This window comes from Vombatus ursinus, unplaced genomic scaffold, assembly GCF_900497805.2.
Source record: "Vombatus ursinus unplaced genomic scaffold, bare-nosed wombat genome assembly UNPS02009918.1, whole genome shotgun sequence".
Lineage (NCBI taxonomy): Eukaryota > Metazoa > Chordata > Mammalia > Diprotodontia > Vombatidae > Vombatus > Vombatus ursinus.
The window spans coordinates 5,553,199-5,580,183 of record NW_020949696.1 but is presented as its reverse complement, the minus strand read 5'-3'; the positions used below and the strand labels follow the sequence as shown (position 1 = coordinate 5,580,183).

Sequence of the window (26,985 nt, the reverse complement as noted above, 5' to 3'; positions counted from 1 at the left end):
ATGACCCTGAATTTGCTAGCTATGTGACCGTGGGCAAGTCACTTACCTACTGTCAGCCTCAGTTTCCTCACCTGTAAAATGGGGTTAATAATAAAATGGGGTTAATAATAGCACCTATTTCCCAGGGTTGTCATGAGGATCAAATGTGATAACATGTATAGTGCTTTGCAAAGCTTAAAGCATGATATAAGTGCTAGCTATGGTGATAATGATGATGATGATGATGTAGATGTAAAATGATGATGTAAAATGAAAACTCCTTAACTTGCCATTCAAACATCTTCATAATCTGGTGCCACCCCACCTTTCCATATTTATCTCATTGTCCCCTTCTACACAATATAAACTCCATCCAACTGTTCTATCCATCATGTCATTTTGTGACTTTCTTTGCTTTGAATATCCTCCTTTCTCTTATTGAATCACTTCTTACTGCACAATAATCCATTACTTTCATAAACCACATATTCAGTCATTTCTGAATCAGTGCACACCCACTTTGTTTCTAACTTCATTTTCTTAAGTTCTGTTTCTATTTCCTTATAGAAGACCCATATCTGGAACTAAAGTGTTAGAATTTAGATAGGATGATTCTAGTGTTATGGATGATAAAAATAGGTTGCTATAAAAAATTGGTAGATTTGTTCTGGTTTTTATATTTTTATTTATCCTGTTGCAGGTTTATCTGTAAATGCTCTTGGTTTACTTGAGTCTTAAGAGAAGCTTTCTGAAGATCCGTTTTCCTTTCTGCTATTCTTTTATGTTCTATGAGGTGATAACTGCTTGTAATCTCCCACTATTAACATTTTGGAAGTGACCATTCTAAGTCAATGTTGCCTTTGCTGCCATGTATTTCCATTTGGCAAGGAGGATCATTGGAAAATAGATTTTTAACTGGAAGTTAATTCAAAAGCCCTCTAGTCCAGTCCCCTCATTTTACACATGAAAAAAAAAAAAAAACTGAGGCCTACAGAAGTTAAATTACTTGCCCAAGGTCTTAGATAAAATGTTTGCTGATTGAGGCACTTTCTGAGCTCTGGCCTATTCATTGCGGCAGTTTGACTAGTTTTAGTGCCTTTTACTTACCCATTTTCCATTTTTGGGGACTAGTAGCCCATTTGAATAGGTCAGGGTGGAGGTGTTTTAACTTTTCTCCGTGTCTTTTCATCTTGAGGATTTTGGAGCCATTCTCAGTTTTACTTTTTCTCTCAATCCTCATATTCAATCAGTTACCTCATCATATCACTTGGACTTCTACAATATCTCCTGATTATACTCTTTTCTCTATTCACACAGATTTTACCCTGGTTCTAGTCCTCATCACCTGCAGCATGAACTATTGCAATACCCTAATAACCCGAAGGGGCCATATGCCTGCTGTTTGTGCCTTTGACTGCCCTCCTACTGTACTGCCTTAGGACACCATCACTGGATCGTACAGGCTCTGGCTGAGGCAGGTCAACTGAGCTCTAAGGGTGATCCTGCAAAAACTATTGCAATGGCTTTCTAATTGTTTATAGTCTCTTCCCTTTAACACAGCTGCCAAATTTATATTCCTAAAAAACAGATTTGACCAAATCACCCCTTATTCAGAAATCTTTAGAGACTCACTAGGATAGAAGGGAAAATTATCAATCTGGAATTTAAAGCCCTCCCCAACTACCTTTCTAGACTTATTTCATATTACTCCCCTTGATACACTATATTCCAGTCAAATGAACCTGCACCCTATTATCTACACATGACATTTCATCTCCTGGCTCCATGCCTGATGACCTTCCATGTGTATAATGAATTCTTACTTATAGAATCTCCAGCTTCCTTCAGAACACAGCTCAAGTACTATCTCGTACAGGAAGTTTCTCCTGATTGCCCCACGGGTAAGCACTCTCTCCCTCTTGACATTATTTTATATTACCTTCAACATCTCTGTGTACATACAGTTATCTTCCAGTAGAATGTAACCTACTTGAGCACAAGATCCTGGTTTTTGTCTTTGTATCCACAGTGCCCAACAGTATTTTGCTTAACAAATGTTTGATCAATTCAATAGAATAAAATCTTTGCCTTATCTGTTAATTGGTATCAATTTTGACTTTTGGTATAACTAGTTGACAGTCTGATTGCGTACAGGTAACTGATGCAGAAATGACTCCAACAGTGGTAACCAATCATTCAGAAATAGGTTCTTCTTTTTGTTTTTGTTGTGATTAATGTCCACATTGGTCAGTGCCTTCTGACGACTCTCTTTTGGAAGGGTATGTTCATGATAATTAAATGGGAACCTTCTGAGCTTCCATCACAAGCCTTTTTGGCCTCTTTAGTTTCTCAATTCTAAAGCATATTTTACTACGTAACTGTGTTTTTTGCCATCTCTTTTATGCCTACTTTTACATTAATGTCACCAAATGTGAATGTTTGTGTTGATTTAATCTTGTTGAGTTTTTCATAGACTATCTCTTCTCATCCCCTGCAACAGATTATCTCCATAAAAGTTGCCATTTTCTTCCTTGTGGTCTTTTTGCTCATGCTCACTGTGACTGCAAGGCAAAATGGTCATTCCAGGAAAGACTATATCTTGTTTCTTTTGTGTGCATGATGGAAATAATTGCACCAACTCCTTTGTTTACCTCTATAAGGAGAGCTTGTGAGTTGTCCTTCCATTTAGCTACAACTTCCCTGTGTTTTCTGATTTCATTTATAGTAAAGATGTCAATGTTGATAACGGTACAATACAAATCTTACATTTTGAGTGCCAACAGTTATATAAATTAATGTTTATAAAAAATTTAAAAAACTGTGATTCTTAGCAGCCTTTGATCCCCTTTCTGCTCCTCTACATGCAGAAGCTAAAGGAAGATGTGTGGGACAGAAGAGAATTTGTTTTTTTCTTCTTCAGGAGTTTCCATCACCTTGAAATTCATCCCTTAAGCTCCAGCTTGTGTTACTGATGAGCCTTTCTGTTCTTAGGATCATAGGAACATAGATTGAAAGCTAGAAGGGGCCTTAATGTTTATCAAGCCCAAAATGGAAGCTCAGAGAAGTTAGTTATGTGACTTATCCAAAGACACACTGGTAATGATTGGTAGAATGTGATTTGAACCTAAGTCTTCTGATCCACAGACAAGTCTATCATTGGTTCCACATTCCTCATGGTACATAGGTATTCCTCCTAGAGCTTATACTCAACAAGCATAGTCAAGCCTTTGAGAATCCAAAGTTGCCTTCACACCATAATCAGACATTTGAGGTTGTGTGATTTGTCCTTTGTTCTTGAAGAGGACCATGACATCAGTGCCATGACTTGCAAGTGAATTGGATTTAAGTGAGGGAGGGCTGTGCAAAGTCAACAGCCTCACCTCCTCCAGAGCCATCTGGGTTGCAGTGGCCAGATATAGATCAGGACATTTGGAGATATGGCCCAGGATGAAGTGGGACACCTTGGTCTTTTTAAGCTAAGGTCTTTCTGAGTTCTTACTTTGAGGCAATGCCCATTCTGTGATTAGGGCTGTATAAGAAGTGAGCCAAGGGATGGCCCCTTTATTCCCCCAAATATCAAATATCAAACTGGGAGGGTAACACCCTCAGGGTTTCTGGTCAGAAGAAAAACAATTAATATTTACATTCACTCTGAGCCATCTGGGCCCAAACAATAACCATTAAGTGGTGCTTGGGTAGGAACCTATTGTTGGCCAATCAATGAGAGCCAGAGTGAATTGGTTTTAAGGCATGGGCTTTAAAAAAGAAATCTAACCAGTAAACCCCTAGATATCTAGGTAGGTTTTATCCTTCAAAATTTACCTTCCTTTGGGCAGAGCACCCTTAGGTAAGGGCATGATACCCCATGTGGAGAGAGAAGAGGAGAGGAGAGGAGAGGTGTGGATGAGCTGAGTTGTTCAATTGGAACTGGCCAGTTGAGTCCCCAGTGGGCAACTTGGACTACTCACAGGTTGTTCTTGAAGAAGATCATGACATCAGAAAGATGATACCATGATTTGCAAGTGAATTAGATTTAAGTGAGGCGGGGCTGTGTGAAATCACCAGCCTCACTTTCTCTTCCATCTGGGTCCAGTGGGCAGATATAGATCAGGACAGTTGGAGGTAGCCCTGGCTTTAGAGGAGGGTTTTTATGGAGATCATTATCTGTCACATGGGGATATTAATACTTATACTACTTACCTCACAAGGTTGTTGTGAGGAAAGCACTTTGTAAAATTTAAATCACCATTGAGTTGTGAGCTATTTAATGATAGTAATAACAATTATTATTATTATCATTATTGTTAAGCACTAGAAAATATTTCTTAAAGTGAAGTGCCAGTTAAGGATGCCAGTTAGTTGAGTTTATGATTAATCTGGTATTACTATAATGATAAAATTGTACTATTAGTTTTGCATTATTGCCAGTAAAAAATGAGGTGTGCGGCATTACCTGAAACAGAGTATCAGTGTTTGGGGCAGAATAACCTTAACATGACCTTACTAACCCAGGGCTGCCATGTTTCTGCTATTTATGTCCTTAGCTGCCCTCGTGCTCAACTACCTTAGGACAACATCACCAGACTGCCACAGGCCTTGGCTGAGGCAGGTAAATGGAGCTCTAGGGGTGACCCTTGGAAAACCTGAGCATTAAACCACTGCTATAAGGAGTAGACTTTCTCTCTCTGCTAAGAACACAGGAGCTATTACTTTGTATGGTGCTGGGGGAGGGAGTTGGGATTTGGGGGTTGGACTGGTTAACCAGATGGATTTGAAATGACTTTCAGGAAATGTGTTTCTATTTCTACCAGAATTCACACATCAAGTATCTCAGGGTAAATGCAAGATGATCAGGCTAACATTTATAATCCTGCAGTGTCAGGTTTGGCCACAAGTTCACAACTTACATTTCCCTTGCCTTGGAGAACAAATGTTCACTTCAGAGAGGACCACTCGGTATAGAGGTAAAAAGAAATGAACTCATTTGGGAATGACAGGTTCCTTAAAGGAACAGAAAATTTTGATTGTTGTTGATTTTTTCCCCCTATTGTGATGAGCTATAATATCAAGTAAATCAAATGTACAAGAAACACAAACCTTTATTAAAATCATCTTTCTTGGGGTGGAGCTAAAATGGTGGAGAAAAGGCAGGGACTTGTGTAAGCTTTCCCCAGAACCCCTCTTCACACCTTTAAATAATGCCCTAAAACAAATTCTGAAGTGGCAGAACCCATAAAAAGGACAGGGTGGAACAATTTTCCAGCCCAAGACAACTTAGAAGGTCAGCAGGAAAGGTCTGTCACACCAGGGTGAGAGTGGAGTACACTCCAGTGCAGGCCACACCAGTGCAGACCAGGCCCCAGCAAACCTTAGAGCAGGCCTTCAGAGCGACTGAATCATCAGTGGCAGTGGCTGCTTCCAGAGCTCTCAGCCCACAGATAGTAAGTGGATCAAATAGCTGGCCAAAAGGAGATTACAGGGGTCTCTTTGCTGGCACTGGGAGCAGGACTCTGTCGCTTTGCACATGCTTGGATCTGGGTGTCAGTCTGAGGGCAAGGAGGAACATTAGCACACCAGAGCTTGTGGCCACAGGGAACGGGGACCCTCATTACAATTCCAGGGCAGAAAAGAGTGCTTGTGGTTGTTCACAGGCCATAGCACAGGTCAGAAGGGTAGTAAACACATCTCTCTGGAGGTCATGCCACCTTGGAAGAACTAAAAATTTATAGGTCCCTAGAAGTATCTCTGAAAACAGCTTTACAAAACCCCCAAAGCTTGGGACAGTGTGCCCTCCACTCTGGAAGCAGAGCCTCCCTTTAGCAAAGAGTTAAAAGTCAAGAAATAGGCTGGAAAAAATGAGCAAACAACAGAAAAAAATTCTGACTATAGAAAGTTATGATGGTGACAAGGAAGATCAAACCACATACTCAGAAGACAACAAAGTCAAAGCTCCTCCCTTCATCCAAAGCCTCCAAGAAAAATATGAACTGGTCTCAGGCATGGAAGAGCTCAAAAATGATTTTAAAAATCAAATAAGAGAGATAGAGGAAAAATTGGGAAAAGAAATGAGAGTGATGTAAGAAAATAATGAAAAAAATCAACAAGTTGGTAAAGGAGGCACAAAAAAAAATACTGAAGAAAATAACACCTTAAAAAAACAGATTATGTCAAATGGTAAAAGAGGTGCAAAAATTCAATGAGGAGAAGAACTCCTTGAAAAGCAGAATTGGACAAATGGAAAAGGTGGTACAAAATTTCACTGAAGAAAATATTCTTTAAAAATTAGAATTGAACAAGTAGAAGCTAATGACTCCATGAAACTATAAAACAAAACCAAAGGAATGAAAAAATAGAAGGCAATGTGAAATTTCTCATTGTAGAAGCAACTGACCTCAAAAATAGATCTGGGAGAGATAATTTTAAAATTATTGAAAGCCTGAAAGCCATGATTTAAAAAAAAAAAAAAGAGAGCCTAGACATCATCTTTCAAGAAATTATCAAGGAAAACTGCCCTGATAGTCTAGAACCAGAGGATAAAATAGAAATTTTAAAAATCCACCTCCTGAAAGACATCCCAAAATGAAAACTGCCAGAAATATTATAGCCAAATTCTAGAGCTCCCAGGTTAAGGAGAAAATATTGGAAGTAACCAGAAAGAAACAATTCAAGTATTATGTAACCACAGTGAGGAAAACACAAGATTTAGTAGCTTCTACTTTAAAGGATCAGAAAACTTGGAATATTCTTCCAGAATATTGATATGTTGGAGGGCAAGTGAGCTAGGATTACAACCAAGAATCACCTATCCAGCAAAACTGAGTATAACCCTTCAGAGGAAAAAAATGGACTTTCAGTGAAATAGAGGACTTTCAAGCATTTCTGATGAAAGGACCAGAGCTGAATAGAAAGTTTGGCTTTCAAATACAAGAGTCAAAGCATAAAAAGGTAATCAGGAAAAGGAAATCGTAAGGGATTTAATAAGGTTAAACTGTTTATATTCCTACATGGGAAGATAATACTTGTAACTCATAAGAACTTTCTTATTGTTAGGGCAGTTAGAGGAAGTATATATAGACAGGTTTTGAGTGGAATATGATGGGATAATATCTAAAAAAATAAAATTAAGGGATGAGAAAGGGGAATACACTGAGAGAAAGGGAAAGGGAGAGGTAGAATGGGGTAAATTAATTATCTCACATAAAAGAGGCACAAAAGAACTTTTACAGTGGAAGGGAAGATGGGGGAGGTGGTAGGGAATGTTTGAACCTTATTCTCATCAGAATTGGCTCAAAGAGGGAATAACATACAGACTCAATTGGGTATAGAAATCTATCTTACCCTATAGGAAAGTAGAGGAAGGGATAAGAGAAGGGGGCAGAGTGCTCATGGAAGGGAGGGCAGATTGGGGGAGGTGGTAGTTAGAAGGAAAACACTTTTTAGGAAGGACAGGTGAAAGAGAGTGAACATATATAGAATAAACAGGGGAAATAGTATGGAGGGAAATACAGTTAGCAATCATAAATGTGAAAAAATTTCTTGATGCAAGTTTCTCAGATGAAGGCCCTGTCTCACAAATATATAGCAAAATGAGTCAAATTTATAAAAATAAGAGCCATTCCTCAATCGATAAATGATAAAAAAAAATGAACAGTCACTTTTCAGTTGAAATAATTAAAGTTATCTATAGCCATATGAAAAAATGGTCTAAATCATTATTGATTGGAAAAATGCAAATTAAAACAATTCTGAGTTACTACTTCACACTTATTAGATTGGCTAATAGGACAGAAAAGGAAAATGACAAATGTTGGAGGGGATGTGGAAAAATTGAGACACTAATGCATTGTTGGTGGAGTTGTGAACTGATTCAACAATTATGTGGAGCAATTTGGAATTATGCATAAAGACCTATAGAACCATGCATACCATTTGACCTAGCAATACCACTACTAGATCTGTATCCCCCCAAAAAAATAAAAAGCAAAAAGGGAAAGGCCCTATATGTACAAAATATTTAAAGTAGCTCTTTTCTGGTGACAAAGAATTGGAAAATGAGATTTCCATTAGTTGGGGAATGGCTGAACAAGTTGTAGTCTATGATTGTAATGGAATACTATTGTTATGTAAGAAAATGATGAACTAGATGCTCTCAGAAAAACCTGGAAAGACTTACATGACTTTATGCAAAGTTAAATGAGTAGAACCAAGAAAACGTTGTACATAGTTACAACAATATTGTAAAATGATCATCTGTGAATGACTTAGCAATTCTCAGAAATACAATGATCCCAGACAACTCTGGAGGATGAAAATGCTATCCATGCTACCCAGAGAAAGAATTGATAGAATCTAAATACAGATCAAAGCGTGCTTTTAAAAGTTCCTTTATTTTTCTTGGATTTTTATTTTGGTCTGTGTTTTCTTTTACTGCACGATTAATATGGAAATATGTTTTGCATGACTATACATGTATAACCTATATCAAATTGGAGGGAGAGAATTTGGAATTCAGTTTTATAAATGAATGTTGAAAATTGTTTTTACATGTAATTGGGGAAAAATAAAATACTAAATAAAAAACTAAAAAAAAAAAAAGAAAATCATCTTTCTTCTTCCTCAAATAAATTCATGTCACTCCTCTGTTCAAAAACCATCAGTAGCTTTTAATTGCCTTCTGAGAAAAGTTGAAATTCTCTTTCCTGGCATTCAAGGCCCTCATAATCTTTGCTCAATGCATGGCATTAACAGAAGGGAGGAATATTTAGTTCATATGCTTCCCTTCCATTAATTCCATGCATCAGATGATCTGGACAAGTCCTAACCCTCTCCCCACTTTCCCCTCCGCCTAGATTTGTGTTGTTTTCTCCATTTTTTTTGTCCTTTGTTCAGTCTGTTGTTCCATATGCCTGAAATGATCTCTCTATCTTATCTTGTTATATATAAATTGTAATTATTTTCATTGTATTCTTTTTGCAAATACTTATCTTGAGCACTTTAATACAAATGGACTTAAATATCCCTGGTCAGCAACTACTTTCTTCCTCAGATCTCACAGAAACCTGTTTCAACTTTATAATTTATCTGTCATGTGATATTGTATATTAGACCTATGTTGTTGTGTTGGTGTCATCCCTCTACTACATGGACTGTATGCTCCATGAGGGCAGTGTCTAGTGTCTTAACTGTTACTCCGTGCTTAGAACAAAGCTTTGCAGAATTGTGACAGTACATTTTTTTGTATTGCATCTCATTAAGCACCTACTGTGTTCAGGGCTCCATGGTTACTATTGGTGATACAAAGGTAGAGAACAACACAGTCCTTATCCTCAGGGAGCTTGTAATATCTATTGGGAGATTGGGAGATGGAACTTATACATTCTGTAAGTAATAACAACAACAACAATAGCTATCACTTATATGGTGTTTCAAAGTTTGCAAAATGCTCTACAATTGTAATCTCATTTGTTCCTCCTAACAACTCTGGGAGGTAGATGCTTTTATGATCCCCATTTTATAGATGAGGAAACTGAGGCAGGCAGAAGGTTAAGTGACTTGCCCAGGATCTAAGTATCTGAGGCTACACTTGAACTCAGGTCTTCTGGACTCCAGATCCAGCACTCTATCCACTGTACCACTGAGCCATCCCTGTGTCACAGGTGTTGGCTGAGGCAAGTATGATAAAAGGTACAATATGATAGGGATAAAGTCAAAATCTAGACAAAATAAGAAAATTCGAGAGGGGTAATTCCAGTCCTGCTTTCCTCCATTTATGGCTTTCATGACCATTGGTGAATTATTTCCCCTCTCTGGCTCTCAGTTTTCTTACATGTGAAATGAAAGGGCTAGACTCGATTTACTTCTAAGGACCCTTCCAGCTCTAGCTCTCTTCTCTCATTGCATAATCACTTCTAGTTGGGCGAAGATCAAGAGAAAGCTTCATGGAGAAGTGATGTCTAACCCATAACTTGAAAGAGGGGGTTTTCAGTAGGTAGAGATGAGAGAACACATTCCAGGCAAGGGAGTTCGGCCTGCATCAGTGCCTGGGGGCCAGTGATGCTTGACAAGACTCTGGAAGGGGAGACATGATAAGAAAGAAAGTTGAATGCATAGGTGCTCTACCACTTGGGAGTTCACCTCCACTCCCAGCTTCTATGTGGGTTTTATACTACAGCTTGAGAACTAGTGTATTGGTTACATCCTATCCAGAGTAGTTCTGAGTAAGGGACTCTTTAAGAAGAAAAATGGCAATAGGGAACTCGTGGCATTGACCCATAGCCCCAGTGACCCTTGATTCAGCAGAGTATTGTCTTCTGTAATATCTTAATTCAAATTAAAATGACCATTGAAAAATGTTATGGTTATAACCTGGGATCCTAATGTTTAGTTCAATTCAACAGACATTCTTTAAGTGCCTGTCACCAGGGCCCTAAAAGGCCCTGCTCTAGCCCTCAGGAATACAAACACAAAAATGAAGTCATCTTTGTCCCCAAGGAGATTCCTGAGCATACAGAATATATGAAAGCAAGCAGACTACAAGGCAGCATGAAGAGAGGGAGTGAACCTCTCAGGACTCCCTAGCATCCTATTTGCCTGTGACCAGCAGCGCTATTTGTAGTCTAACATCCGACAGCCCAGATTCACATTTGCAAAGTGCTTTAAGGTTTGTTAAGCACTTTCCACAGAACAGCCTTGCCAGGTAGGACATATTATTATCCTCATTTTACAAATGAAAAGACTGAGGGTCAGAGAGATTAAGTTACTTTACCCGTGTTCACATAGCTAGTAAGTGTCACAGGCAGGATTTGATCTCTGATCCCCTGATTCTGAGTCCAGCACTCTTTCTAGTAGGCCCCACAGGCCACCTCTCCTTCTTGGAGCTGCAGCCTTCACAGTTCCCAAAGAACAGCCCTGTGGGATCCTGTCAGCCACCAACTAATTGCCAGTTGCCAGGAAAGCTCCTCCTCCATGGGGGGGGGGGGGGGGGGGGGGGGGGGGGGTGGGGAAGCTTTTTGTGGGCTGAATCTCACTTCCCTGAACTATTTGCCAAATTGCTATGGGAACAGTAATCTGCCCTCTGCCAACTAACTGGAGAGAGGTGGTAGGCATTATATCTGAAAGCACAAGCCATACTGGGAATATGTCACACCTTCCTCATTCCCATCCCTTCCACGGGAGTCGCCTTTTGGCTGGTTACTTCCAGTTTCTGGGAATTTTTGATGGCTTAAGAGTAATCAATGGTGTGAGCTCTTAGTTTCCAGAAAGCCTACAGCAGGGAGAAATCATAATGTACACACTGAGGCCAGTTCCTTTTGTTTTCTTTTTATTCTGAACTTCAACACCAAGTAAAATGTGCATTTCCATATACATACCAGATGAGAAAAAGAGGATTGTATATGGAACTTGGAAGCTAGATAGTGCTGGAGTCAACAAGATCTGACTTAAAATTCTTCCTCAAACACTATGTGTATGATCCTGGGCAAGTCTCTTAACCTTTTTCAGCCTCAGTTTCCTCATCTGTAAAATGGGGTAATAGTAGCACCTACCCTTACAGAGCTGTGGAGGCAAAGTGAGGTAATATATGTATAGTGCTTTGCAAATTGTAATGTGCTTATATATGTGCTAGCTGTTATTTTAAAATCTCTTTTATATGTATATAAGTATATAATAAGTTTAGCCTGTAGCTTTCAAAGCTGTTCTACTTATCTATGCTTCTTTTTGGGCTTTCTTCTCTCTGAGCATTTTTTTTTTTAAAAGGTGCCTCAAAGACCATCTTTCTTTGCTTTACTTTTTCTATCCTATCCCTATCTCCCTCACCCTCAAATCCTACCATACCCTCTAATTAGGAAAAAGAAAAAAAAAAAACAAAGTCCTTGTAACAAATATTCATACTCAGGTAAAACAAATTCCCACATTTTCTGACTCTGATAATGTTTACCTTATTATGTAACTTGAGTCCATCACCTCTCTGTCAAGAAGTGGATAGCATGCTTTATCATCAGTCTTCTGGGATCATAGTTGGCTAGTGCATTTGGTGAGAGTTCTCAACTCTTCCAAACATGTTTTTTTTTTAATTTTATAATATTACTATTATTGTATAATTTGTTCTCCTGGTTCTGCTCATTTCACAATGCATCAGTTCATACGAGTCTTCCTAGATTGCTTGGAAACACTTCATTTTGTCATTTCTTACAGTCCAATAATATACCATTACATATATAAACCATAGTTTGTTTGGCTGTTCCCCAACAGATGAACACCCTCTTGATTTCTAGTTCTTTGCCTCAACAGGAAATAAAAAAATACCTTCTTTCTCGAAGAGGTGGTGCAGTATAGTGCTCAGAGCACTGAATATGGGCTCAGATCCCAGATCTGCTATGTTACTACAAGCATGATTATGGGCAAGAACCTCACCCTCTCTGGGCCTCATCTTCCTCATCTGTCAAATGAGGCAATTGAACTAGATAACTGAAGTTCCCCATGAGCTCTTCTATGAATGTGTTCTCACTAGACAGACCTAGTGAGAAGAAGGGTCCTTCCCTAACTTGACATTTCAAACATAAGGTCAAAAATAGACACAAACGTATCCATACACACAATTGAGATAGTAGAACAGTGCTTTATGATTGCAAAGTCCTTTTTACATATCCCATTTTATCCTCACAACTAGCTGCCCCTTACTACTAGTAACATTCTACCCATTTTTTGTAGGAGAATTTGGGGGTCAGAGGGATTGTGATTTGTTCACAGTCAGAAAGTGACTGAACCAGGTCTTGAACCCAGGTTTACCTGACTCCAGGTCTAGTATTCTTTCTAGTATCCTTTACAGTGTCTTTTGATAGATATATACATGTGTATGGAGTAGTCAGAGGAAGTAAATTAGCAGTAGCTTTGTTTTATATTAGCCATTATTGGATTTGATAATCCTAATAGTTCAGTATTGTTTTAACCTTTTGGTGTGCTCTATGTCCATTTTTATTTATTGGTGCAGTGTAATATAAACCATGTGTGCGGCTTAAAATCAGAACCCTCGGCCCCAATGCCTAGCAGCATTTTGACCTTTGAGTCTTGGGTTTGTGATCCATGAAGCAAGGCTGCTAGTGTTTACACTGCATGTCTCACAGAATTGTGAGAAAAGTGTTTTGCAAACCTTAGGCTGCTAGAGGAATATGAGCTATTACTAAGATCTTGTGAAGTAAACAGTTTGGGTATTATTTAATCATGTCACTATTGTTTCCCTTATATGTCTGTTACAGGCACAGCTTCCAGAGAGCCACAGGGAGGCTGAGAGGTGACACAGACCTGAGAGGTCAAGGTCGACATTCCAGCCAGTGAAGTGGTGGAAGAGAAGCTCAAGAGTGGCTCTCCTGACTCGTAAGTCTGGTGTCCCTTTTCCAACCTCAGGGTATCTCTCCTCCAGATAATCAAGTAGGACAGGATGTGGGTGGAATACTCCCTTTTTGTCCTTCTCAAGGAGGAAACTTTTTTTTTTTTCCCTAGTAAACCATCCTGCTTTTCTAATGTGGGATATTTCTTGGTGATTAGCAATAGTCCCTAGAGTGTCTCTCCTGATCACAGGGGCCCAGCAGGTCCTGCTGCTTCAGAGAAATCTCTTTAAGGGCTGAACAGAATCTGCTGATTTATCTGCAAACTTGGGTTTGTTCTGGGAAAATTATCTCAACTATGCCTGTGTAGTGTAAAGAGCACTGGAAGAGGGGATCAGAAAACTTGGATGTAAGTCCCATTTCTTCCGCTTAACTTACTGCATACCCTACAGCAAGTTTCTTCCCCTTTCTGTGCCTCAGTTATCCCCATCAGCAAAATAATTGGGTTGTACTAGATGATCCCTAAAGTCTGTCCCAATGTTTATATTATGTGATTATTGGTGCGAACTTGGTGTAATATGTCCATTTTGCCTTTAGATGTCACTGCTGCATCAACTTTCTGTGGCTTTGAAGCCTCACAGTCATTGAGTTCTAGAATGTTAAGAGTTGTAATAGTTCCCCAAGTCTTCCCCATTTTACAGGTGAGGAAACTAAGGTCCAGAGAGAGTCAGTGACTTGGCCCATTCCATAAAGGAAAGCGTAACACAACCAGTAGAAGGAATTTTCTTAGATCCCAAAGTGAAATGAGAAACCTGAAAGGATGCGGATTTAGGGCCCAGCTGAGTGCCCAGTGTCCTGGTTAGGGCAAGTTGCATAGCAGATGCTAAAGAAATGATGTCTGTTTGGTACTTTATAAACCTGAAAGTCTATGTGAGTGTCAGGAATTGCTGTTATTATTACTTGCTGCTGTTTTGTGCATTGATTTGATTGACCTCGATAGTATCTTTTCCAGTCATATAGTCATCACCTGAGTACACATCTTCAATACCTCTCAACAGGATTGTTCTGATAGCTTCCTAACTGGTCTTCCTGTCTTGGGCCTTTTTCCTTTCTAGTCCTTCCTGCACACAGTTGTCAAAATAATCTTCTTAAGTCACACATCTTATGATGTCACTCTATGGTCAAAAAACTTTAGTGACTCAGACTCACAGACTCTCAGAGTTGGAAGGAGATCTCAGAGCTGATCTAGTCTAAACCATGCCTGAAGAAGAATTGCTTGTTCATGGTACTGGACAGTGGCAATCCATCAGTAAGGTCCGTGATGATCTTTCCCGCCCTCTCCTTCTCTTTTCCTTTCCCCATCTAGGCCTGTCTCCCTGTCTCTCCTAGGCTGGAAAGGCAGCACACCCTCAGGGTGCTGACCCCATTCCAATTGGTACAACAGTTTTGATGTGGTGCATTTCCAACCAGAGCCTGTTTGCTCCTCCTCAAGTGGCCGTGCTTTCCCCTCTTTCTCCTACTTTCAGGAGCTTACTTTATTGGTGCTAGACTTATTTCAGACACCCCATCAGTTTTAACTTTGCCTCAGCCTCCCACCTCAGGTGGGATGACAGGTGTGCACTGCTGCTACCACATCCCTCTGAGCCTTGGCTGTCTTTTCCATGAAAGCTTTCTTGGGCCTTCCAGCTGAAAAGTGTTTTTTTTCCTCCTCCAGTTATCTTTGAATCTTTCTTTTGCCCCTATCATGCTCTGTCTTGCATCATGCTTATCTGGGTAGGTGTTGTTATTGCTCTTAGGAGACCATTAGTTCCTCGAGGGCAGAAGCAGTATTTTTTTTTTTTTCATCTTTATATCCTTGGTGTCTAACACGGTGCCTTAAGGAACTTAATAAATATTTGCTATTATTGAATTGAATAGAGATTTTGGGAAGAGCCCTTCACTAGGATTCAGGAGACTTGGGTTTGAGTACCTTGCTCTGCTGCCTTTTCAGTGTGAATTTAAGGCACTTAACCTCCCTTTTTCCTGCTGTAAAATGAAGATTTGGGGATTATCTGGCCTCTCAATCCTAAATAGTGTGCTAGAGTGGAAAGAGCATTGGGTAAGAGTCTTTAAGTCCCTCTTGGCGCCTTAGTTTTCTCATTTGTAGAGAATAATAACATCTATGGTGCTATCTTCATGTTGTTGTGAGGATCAAATAAAACAATACACATACATTGCTTTCTAGGCCTTAAAGAGCCTTAGCCAGCTTTGGACCTGGAGTCAGGAAGACCTGAGTTCCAATCCATTTCAGACAATTACTAGCAATCCTAGGCAAGTCACTTAACCTCTGTCAGTCTCAGTTTCCTTACATGTAAAATGGGGGTGACGATGGTACCTACTTAATAGGATTGTTGAGGATAAAATGAGATGATATTTGTAAAACGCTTTGCAACCCCTAAAGCACTATATAAATCCTAAATAGATTGTGATGATGATGATGATGATGATGATTTTGTCCGCTATTATCTTTTGCTTTTATGTCTCTTCCTTTTTAGAGGTCTCAGTTTCTTCTTTGGTAAAGTGAGGCGTTGGACTAGTTTACTGCTAAGGTCCTTCCAACTTTAAAATTCTGTGATTCTCTGTTCTGTGATTCTAAGATAAATACCCTCTATCTGCTATCCCAGGCTGAGGGGGTTGGGTTGACTTTAGGTCAAAGGAATGTGACAAGCATGTAGTCCTGGATAATTTCTTACAACTGCAAAAAAATCCCTTTTCATTTTTTTCTGGTGAACAACTTCACTTCTATATGAGTAGTGGCCACAAGGTGGCAGCCAGAACCATCCCACTCTATTATTTCTGGCCCACACCTACCCAAATCCCAGAAACACCACAGTCTAGACTAGCTAACAGGCCGAATTCTTCCCTTGTTAGGTAAGCCTGCATGTAGACATTCACGATTCTCATTTCCAGCCATCATTTCCCACTGTGCCTTTTCAAGACTGTTGCTCAGCCAAGGTGTCACATCACACCACTGAATGCTTTGAAGGCAAGAGGGGCCAGATCTCCTGAATGGGATGTGTGCATTGAATTTGTGTAAATGACTGCACAGGAGAGACCTGTTTACTCTTAACAAGTATCTTTTGAACTGCTGTGGGAATAAAGAGATTAAATGGTGCTTATATTCAGATACCCTTTAGACTGATGTGAAATTCTACCAGGTTTCAGAGTGGTATTTTTGCCAGTAGTTTGATAAGATTTGCTGGCATGTTGAGTTCTTTCTAAGAACATTTCTTAAATTTCTCCCAAGTCTACCCCTCAAACTGTAATATTGGCTTTGTAATTATATGGTTAAGGGTTGACCTTTCTCCCCTCACCTACCTGTTTCAAACTTGGTCATGGTTTTCCTTTGTTTTATGTCTGTATGCAATTCACAGCCTGTTTGATATGATGTGTTAGTCTCAAGTTTAGTGCCCGAGAGACAGGTGTCTGCACCAGCAGCCAAATGGGGAATTGAAGCTGAGGGGAGAAAATCACAGGACAGGTTCTGTCTGTCTTGTGCTGGCTATGGTTTTTCTTTAGTTTTTTGTTTAATTTGTTTATTGAAAGAGAGTTAAGTATTTTGAAAAAAATCAATAAAATTTAAAAATGTTTGAGTTCTTCAGAGGCTACAGGGTATAGTAGAAAGAGCACCAGGCTGTGAGGATCCAGATTCCAGGACTAGCTATGCAATTGATATGCTAGGGGTCTTGGGGCAGGTTGCTTCCTTTCTCTGGATGTCAGGTCCCCCACCTGTAAGACAAGGAGGCTGGATTGAGTTGATTGCTCAGGTTCTTTTCAGCTCTGCCTCTCTGTTCTTATATTCTAAATACCTGTGTCTGCCTTCTGGCTCTACTTGGGAGCAAGAACCAAGTAATGACATGCCAGCCCTAAATGTCTGATCTTATAAACCTGTTCTTTTGGAGTGCTAAGTGCTAAGTGCTAAGATCTCTTCCAGCTCTGACATTTTCTGTTCCATTGGCCCTTCCAGGGATGAGGTGCCATGATTTCTGTGATTCTTTGTCCTTCTTATTTCCCCTTTCTTGTGAAATGCTTAGATAACTCAGAAAACACAAAGCAATATTGCTTCTGGTAAACCCTCATTGTAGCTCTTGTCTGAAGCCTGTACCAGGGGCATTGTCTTTAGCCTTGGAGTGGCAGATTTTTCAAGGTCAGCTGGGAATCAAGGCTGCTTCTTTCTCTGAGCTGGTTGGGGTCTGGTTCAGCCAACCCAGAGTTCTTTGGAATCTGTAGTTGACGCTGCCCTGCCCTGCTGCAGGGCCTGATGCAGCTTGAAGGAGTCTCTCTCCAAGTCTGTTGCAACATAGGAGAAATGTGGGAGGAGGGAGAGTGCTGGGATTGAGTACAGTTGGCTATGGATGGCAACCTGCCAGCAAGGTCTGAGTAAAATTCTTGTTAGTCCCATTTGAAAAAACAAATAAATTTCCAAGAAAATGTTGAAGTGCTTCCTTGAAGCCTCTTGCAGTTAGCTTACAAGAGATAAATGTATTTCCCTAAATGAGTGTTTGATACAAACTGTTCAAAGAGAACTGCTGACTCCTTTCTGTCTGAGGTTGGAAGAGGATATGATATGCTGCAGTGGAAAGAGGCTGGAACTGTACATCAGGAGATCTGGAGTCTGCTCCCAGCTTTAATTCTATGTGGGAACTTAGACAAGTCATTCTTTGAGACCCAGCCTCCCCATCTGTAAAGTGGAAGGTTGGGCTGGATCATCTACAAAGTCCCTTAAAATTCTAATGTTATGTTGTGAAGTTCTAAGTTCTTTTCAGTTCTGATATTCTGGATTCTGAAGTTATGGCTAGCTCTACTATTTCAGATTCAAAGGCCCCCTCCTGGTCTTATATTTTATGATTTTATAAGTAGCCTTCCACTAATACATTTCTATGTACAATTGTATCTAAATAGGGGTTCTTAAGCTGGAGTTCATAAACTTATTTAAAAAACTGTTTGATAACCATTTCAATATGATTGGTTCTTTTGGTAATATTATGTATTTTAATTTATGCATTTAAAAATAACATTCTGAGAAGAGGTCTGTAGGCTTCACCAGATCACCTACCTAGACCAAGGGGATCATAACTTTTTTTGTGTGTCATAGATCTTTTTTGGTAGCCTGGTGAAGCGTATAGGTGCCTCAGAATAATGATTTTTCTTTAAAAAATATTCATTGTTGGGGCAGCTAGGTGGTGCAGTGTATAGAGCACCAGTGCTGGAGTCAAGAAGACCTCAGTTCAAATGTGGCCTCACACATTTAGTAGCTGTGTGACTCTGGGCAAGTCACTTAACTCTGATTGCCTCAAAAAATTCATTGTTGAAGGAAATGCTAAATTTCAGTTAGAGATCAGTGAAAATAAAAATATAATTTTCCCCATCCAAATCCACAGACTTCTTCCTCCCCCAAAATATATCCACAAACTCCAAGTGAAGGGCCTCTATTATAAAACCAACCCCCATCATTTTATAGATGGGGAAACTGAAACCCCATCACTGAAGGTTACATAGCAAGTTAGTATCAAAGCCAGGACTAGAAACCAGGGCTACTGACTGATTATCTATGCATGTCAAGAAAGCTACTTTCTCTTGATGAGGAGAAACCAAATTATTATCAGATACAATTGCTATATAGGTAGATAAATGGATCTGTGAGCCCATTGGTATGAATACTTCCTCCATCAGTGCAGATAGCATCCCATCCATACCTTGTCAGCCTGTGTAGTTGTTATCCATGTCTTTTTATTTTTATTTTTTTTAAATGAGATCTTGAGTACATGCTTTATTTTTTTAATTTTTTAATTAATTTATTTTGAATTATCAACAATCACTTCCATATGCTTTTGAGTTTTAAATTTTTCTCCCTCTCCCTCCCCACCTCCCTCCCCAAGATGGCACACAATCTGATATAGGTGCGCTATATATATATCTATATATAGATATATAGATATATATTCTCATTGAACATATTTTCACATTAGTGATGTTGTAAGTAAGAATTAGAACCAATAGGAGGAACCACCAGAAAAAGGAAACAAAACATGACAGAAGAAAAAAAAGAGCAAATAGTATGCTTCGATCTGCATTCAAATTCCATAATTCTTTCTTTAGATGTGGATACCATTTCTATCATGAGTCTTTTTGGAGTTGTCTTAGATCCTTGCATTGCTGAGAAGAGCCAAGTCTATCAAAGTCAGTCATCGTACAGTGTGGCTGTTACTGTGTACAACGTTCTTTTGCTTCTGCTCATTTCACTCAGCATCAGACCATACAAGTCTTTCCAGGTTTTTCTGAAGTCTGCCTGCTCATCATTTCTTACAGCACAGTAGTATTCCATCACATTCATATACCACAACTTGTTCAGCCGCTACCCAATTGGTGGGCATCCTCTCAATTTCCAATTCTTGGCCACAACAATAAGAGCTGCTATAAATAAATTTGTACATGTGGGTCTTTTTTCCGTTTTTATAATCTCACTGGGACACAGTCCTAGAAGTAGTATTGCTGGGGCAAAGGGTATGCACAGTTTTATAGCCCTTTCGGCATAGTTCCAAATTGCTCTCCAGAATGGTTGGATCAGTTCACAACTCCACCACCAATGCATTAGTGTTCCAATTTTCCCACAACTTCTCCAACATTTATCATCGTCCTGTTTTATCACGTTAGCCAATCTGATAGGTGTGATGTGGTACCTCAGAATTGTTTTGATGTGCATCAATAGTGATTTAGAACATTTTTTCATATGACTATAGATAGCTTTAATTTCTTCCTCTGAAAACGGCCTGTTCATATCCTTTGACTATTTATCAATTGGGGAATGACTTGTATTCTTATAAATTTGACTTATATTTTAGAAGTGAGGCCTTTATCAGAGACACTGGTTGTAAAAAATTTTTTCCCAGTTTTCTGCTTCCCTCCTAATCTTGGTTACTTTGGCTTTGTTTGTGCAAAAACTTTTCAATTTAATGTAATCAAAATTATCCATCTTGCATTTCACAATGTTCTCTTTCTCTTGCTTTGTCATAAATTCTTCCCTTCTCCATAGATCTGAAAGGTAAACTATTCCTTGCTCTTCTAGTTTGCTTATAGTATCAGTCTTTGTATCTAAATCCTATACCCATTTTGACTTTATCTTGGTATAGGGTGTAAAATGCTGGTCTATGCCCAGTCTCTGCCATACTGTTTTTTCAGTTTTTCCAGCAGTTTTTGTTAAATAGTGATTTCTTATCCCAGAGGCTGGAGTCTTTGGATTTATCAAATAGTAGATTAATATACTCATTGACTGTTGTGTCTTACATACCTAACCTATTCCACTGATCCACCACTCTATTTCTTAGCCAGTACCAAGTAGTTTTGATGATTGTTGCTTTATAATACAATTTAAGATCTGGTAGCTAGGCCACCTTCCCTTGCATTTCTTTTCATTAGTTCCCTTGATATTCTGGACTTTTGTTCTTCCAGATGAATTTTGCTATTGTTTTTTCTAGCTCTATAAAATCATAAAAAAGCCCAATGTGACTTTAGACTATAACATTAGAGTTGTAGCATTCCGATCACAATAGGTGATAATCCCCTTGGGTGCTGACCTGACCACACCTGAGTAAAAGTTTTGGGTGCCATGCTGTTACATTTTAAGAGAGACTGATAAGCTAAAGAATGCCCAGAGAAGAGTTGTTAATAATGATGAAAGGCCTAAAGACATATTTGAAGGTCTTTCACATGAAAGAGGGATTGAACTCATTCTGCTTGACTCCAGAGGGCAAAACTAGAAAAACTAAAAAAAAAAACCCAAAAACTAGAGGCAGATTTAATCAGTTAATAAGCGTTTATTAAGTACCTACTATGTGCCTGTACAGTGGGGATACAAATACAAACATGAAACAATCTCTGCCCTCAAGGGAACAATATGCACATATATAATTACATATAAAATAAACAAAAGGTAATTTGGGGAGGGAAGTGCTAGTTTGGGGGATGGGGTATAATGAAGAGCCAGAAATTGAGAAAGGCCTCATGTAGGAGATGGCCTTTAAGCTGAACTTGGCAATAAACAAGTCAGGATTCCAAGAGGCAGAGGAAGAGTGCATATCAGGCGTGGAAGACAGACTGTGCAGAGGTGGGAGATCAACATTTTGTGTGTGGTTGGCCCGGGGAATAAGTGAAGGAATGTAATATGTAAGTCTGGAAAGGTTAGGTTGGGATCCAGTGTGAAGGGCTTTAAAAGTCAGAGTTTGTATTTGATAGCAGCAACATTCTGGAACCATTATTGATATTTCTTAAGTCCAAAGTGACATAGTCGAGACTTGCATTTTAGGAACATAACTTTGGCAGCTGAGTGGAGGACAGATTGGAGAGGAGAGAGACTTGAGGCAGGGAGAAAGTGAGATGGGGAAGTAGCACTGATGAGATGTGTCAACTGACTGGATAAGTGGGGTGAGGGAAAGTGAGGTTATGAACCTGCAGGACTGAAGCATGGTGGTTCTGTTTGACACAAGTCTCTTTCAAGGAAAAACTGTTCAAAGGTAAATACTTCAGGTTGCCTGTGACCCATATAGTGGTTGGGTAGGTACCTTTTCCCTGAATCTTTGACCAGAAGGTAAATGCCTTTGGGGTTGTTATCGAAGGTATTCTTACTCAGGTATGAGATTGCTTTAAGCTCTGAGATTCGGTGATTCTTTATAAGACAGGATGCTCTCTAAGGTCTCTTCACATTTAGGGAACCTTTGATGACCTATACACCATGGGACTGGCTCTCATTACACATGAACAGGTTGGGAGTCTCCAAACCACATTTTATTTGTATGTCCTGGAGTTAACTGGCATTATACTGACCTTTGAAGTCCTGGTTAGCTCTTCTCCATTTGTATTTGGGAAAATAGCCTTCCTATTTATGCAGAAACACTTGGTCTGTCTCAATTTGTAATTTCAGTTTATGAGTGTCACACCCTTTCTGATGACAGAGATACTGTGTGTGGGTGAGCTCTGCTGAGTCAGAAATCTCTCTGGCTCTTCATCTCTCCCACCCCTCCATACTCCCCTGCCTCCCTCTCACCTCCCCCTTTCCTACTCCTTACCTGCACATTGGGCCTAACCTTTAGCAGCTGGAATCTCTGTGGTTTTCTGTGTGTAATTGGTGGCAGTAAACAAGCTCCCTTCCCCAATCGGTATAACCTTTTCTTTTAAATACCATCTGATTTTTTTTCCCCCAAAGGAGATGTGGCTTTGACTTTGGTCATACTTGAATGTGTGTGGATGAAGAATGAAACCCACTTTACAAATGGTCTATATCTGCTTTAGCTTGTAGCATACCCAGGGAAAGATTTTTAAAAGAACAATTTGTCATCTTGTGCCTTCTTGCCCCCGTGCCTTTGTTCACATTGTTGCCTGTTTCTGGAACGCCACTTCATGCTGTCACGCCCCACACCCCACAGTCTTCTTCTCTTGAAATCTTACCCATCATAGGATTGCAAACATATAGAGCTGGAGGAGAACTTAGCAATCATTTCAGACGTGGAAACTGAGGCCTGAGAAGTGAATTAACTTGACCAAAGTTACATAGGCAATAAGTTGTAGTGTTGAGATTTAAGCTTAGGTCTTCCAGTTTGAAAATCCACTGATTTTCTTTCCACTCTTTCTGCTGCAGCACATACTACCTTTTTACCATTAGCCTAAAAAACCGTGTAGTTTTTGCTTAGATATTTCCCATGTAGGGTAACTCACTACCTCACCAGTATCCTGTTACATTGTAGTACAGCTCTAGTTATTAGAATTTTTTTTCTGATGTTGAGCCAAAATCTGCCTCACTATAACTTCCAACCTTTGTCCCCAGTTCTGCCCTTTGAAACCACAAAGAATAAATAGGCTTATTCTTTCATCTGCGTGACTCTCCTGGAGGTGTTTGGAGACAACAGCTCTATCTCTCTTTATTTATCTTCTCTTCTCCACACTAAACATTTTCAGTTCCTAGAACTGTTCCTCACATGATAGTTTCCAAATCTTTCATTATGCTGTTCACAGTCCTCTGGAGTTTGTCCTTTTGAAGTGTGATGAAACTCCAGGTATAGTCTGATCAGAATAAAGTGGCACTATTACTTCTCTTGATCTGGATATTATATTTTAATTAATTTAATCTAAGACTGAGTAAAGCCCAATTCCAGTGCCGTTGTATCCATGAAGCCTCACCTGATCACTCCACTTAGAAATATTTTTCTTCCATCTACCTCAAATAGCACTTTGTTCACACCTCTCATTCACATATTATTCTGCAAGGATTTCTATTCTTGAAACAAGGAGGTCTGAGTTTAAATATTGGCTCTCTGTGATTTTGAATAAATTTCTAAACCTTAGTTTATATTTAAAATGGTAATAACCTACACTACTTACTTCATAGGATTCTTATGGGAAAAATGCTTTGAAAATCTTAAAAGGTCTTAGAAATATGGTGACTGAGTAGATTGAAAGGGATAGATATGAGAGAAATTATGAACATAGAAATGACAAGATTTGGCAGCTGATTGAAATGAGGGTTGAAGCAGAATGTGAAGAGACAAGGGTAATGCTAAGGTTGCAAACTTAGGAGAATTGAAGGACAGTGGTATGATTAACAGAAATAAGAAAGTTCAAAGTGGAGTGGTTTGGGGAAAAGAATGAGTTGAATTTTGGACATGTTGAATTTGAGATGCTTATGTTTAAAATATCAAGTAGGCAGCTAGGTGGTGCTAGGCCTGGAGTCAGGAAGACTCATCTTCCTGAGTTCAAATCTGGCCTTATTAGCTTTATGACCCTGGGCAAGTCACTTCACCCTGTTTGCCTCAGTTTCCTCATCTGTCAAATGAGCTGAAGAAGGAAATGGCAAACCACTCCCCTATCTTTGCCAAGAAGACCCCAAATGGGGTCATGAAGTGTCAGATATGACTGAAACAACTGAACAATAGCAATGGGACAGTTACCAGTTTCAAATATCCAGTAGTCAGATGGAAAAGTATCATTGAAACTTAGGAGAGAAACTAGAATATGTAGATCTGGAATTCATCTGCGTAAAAATGATCATTAAATCCAGGGGAACTGATGAGGTCACCAAGTGACAGAGTGAAAAGAAAATAGTCAAGGGCCATTACACATACAATTAATGGGAGTTTTATGGATGATGATCAAGGAAAGGAAACAGAGGAACAGTCAGACAGACTGGAGCAGAACCAAGAGAGAGCGCAATGCTCCTGAGACCTAGAGAGGAGAGAGCATCCAGGAGGAGAGGCTGGTCAACAGTGTCGAGCAGAGTGAGAGGGACAAGGATGAGTATTTAAAAAAGGCAATCAGATTTGCCATATAGCACAGTCATTTGTAGCTCTGGAGAGAGCAGTTACAATTGAGTAATGAGATAAAACCAACACATTGCCTCTATATTCTGTCCATTCACTTGATTCTAAACTCTCTGCAACCTAGCCTACAACCTTATCATTCATTGGTATTGGTAATTGGTAATCATTCCTGTTGGTATTATGATTGATAACTTTGGAGAAAGTTACCAATGATCTCTTAATTGCCAAGTCTAATGGCTTCTTTTAAATCCTCATCCTTCCTGACCTCTCTGTAGAGTAATGTTGATCGTCCTCTTATCCTTAATACTTTGTTCTCTCTAAATTTTTAGATATTGCTGTCTCCTGATTCTTTCTCTCTGTCTGATCACTCCTTCTCATCTCCTTTGCTGGATCATCCTCCAGGATGGGTATCCCCCAAAGGTCTGTCCTGGGCTGCCTTCTACCTCTATACAATCTTGCATGGTAATCTCAGCTTCCTTGGTTTCAATTATCATCTCTATGTATATGATTCTCAGATCTATTTGTGTAGTCCCAACCTTTCTCCTGAACTCTGGTCTCATATCGCCAGCTGCCTATTAGACATCTTCAGTTGGATTTCCAATAGAAAAGCTGAACATCTCAAGCTCAGCATGTCCAAAACAGAATTCGTTATCTTTCCGCCCAAATTCTCCTTTTTTCCCAACTTTCCCATTACTGTTGAGGATACTGTTATCCTTCTAGTCACCCAAGCTTACAACCTCACTGTCATCCTTGATTCTTCATGTGCACTCACCCCACAGATTCAATCTCTTATCATTTCTGCTTTCACAACATCTCTTATATATGTCTCCTTCTCCCCATAAACATAGCCACTACTGGGTCTGGTGCAGACCCTCATTGCCTCGTGTCTGGATTATTATTTTTTTTTTTTTTAGGCAATTGAGGTTAAGTGACTTGCCCAGGGTCACACAGCTAGTAAGTGTCAAGTGTTTGGTCTGAGGCTGGATTTGAACTCAGGTCCTCCTGACTTCTGGAGTGCTCTATCCACTGCTCCATCTAGCTGCCCCTCATGTCTGGATTATTACTATGGTCTCCTGGTTAGTGTCCCTGCCTCAAGTTTCTCTCTGTTACAGTCCATCTTCCACTCACCTGCCAACTATATCTTAGGTTTTGCTAAAGTGCAGGCCTGACCATTTCACTCTCTGCTCCCACTTCAGTAAATTCCAGTGGTTCTCTGTTATCTCTAGGATCAAATACAAAAATCCTTTGTCTGGCACTTAAAGCCCTTCACAACTTGGCCCATTCCTACTTTTCCAGTCTTCTTACTCTTTGTTCTCCTTGGTGTTCTCTGCAATCCAGTGAAACTGGTTTTCTTGCTGCTCTTCTCACCTGACACTCCGGCTCCCAACTTTTGTGGCTTTTCATGGATATCTCTCTCATTTCTGTAATGCTGTCCCTCCTCACCTCAGCCTCTTAATTTTTCCTTGTTTTCCTCAAGACTCAAGTCAAATTCTACCATCTGCCATAGGCTTTTCTGGTCCCTTTCTCCCATTCTCCTCCTTTACCACCCCCCTTCCCTCTGAAGTGATCTCCCATTTACACTATGCATATCTTGTATGTACATAATTTTTGTTTGCTTGTTGTCTCTATTAGAATCTGAGCTCGGTAAGGGCAGGGGACCATATTTTTTACCTTTTTTTGTATCTCTCATGCTCAGCAAAGTGCCTAGCCTGCAGTAAGCTTGTAATAAATGCTTGTTGACTAGCTGACAGATTGTAAAGGGTTGAAAAGTGAGGCAACGGGTAGAGATAGCTTTTTAAAAGAAATTTGGCTGTGAAAGGGAGAAGTGTTTCATCTCCATTTTACATGAAGAAAGTGAGGCACAAAAAAGACAAATGATTTTTTGGTGGTAATACAGGTTGTAAGTGTCAGGGCTGGAATTTAAACCTGGTTCCTCTGTTTCTAAATTCAGGGTTCTTTCTACTGTACCCAGCTTATCTTTATTTGTCTTCTACTATGAATCTATCTCTGTAGAGTGCTCTGTACCCTGCACTAACTGTTAAATTACTTTTTGAATTAATTTGAGGCAATTGTTTTATTTTATTTTATTTTTTTAACCAATCATTACCCTGTTCTTCCCAAACTTTTCTCATTGGCTTTCAGAGGAACATGGAGAGGTTAGATGGGAAGCTGTGAAGAGCACTTGATATCAGTGTTCTAGCTTTAGTGACTCAGAAACATCAATTTTGTATACAGAAAACAGCATATGGTCTGCAGGTAGGTTCCTAGTTTCTGTTCTTTCTCTTGACTCTGTACTCTTTTTGCAACATACTAAGAGTCATAAGAAGTAAAGAGGTGGA

General features: G+C 39.5%; 1 protein-coding gene across 3 annotated transcripts in view; it reads left to right on the top strand.

Annotated features, from left to right (window-relative positions):
* The window catches only part of GNG7 (G protein subunit gamma 7), a 373,686-nt gene that overhangs the window by 103,850 nt on the left and 242,851 nt on the right, over positions 1–26,985 (top strand). For all 3 annotated transcript variants that reach the window (XM_027853087.1, XM_027853088.1, XM_027853090.1), the window contains one exon: positions 13,233–13,350. The gene's annotated coding sequence lies outside the window, so the exon portion shown is untranslated. The remainder of the gene's footprint in view (positions 1–13,232; positions 13,351–26,985) is intronic.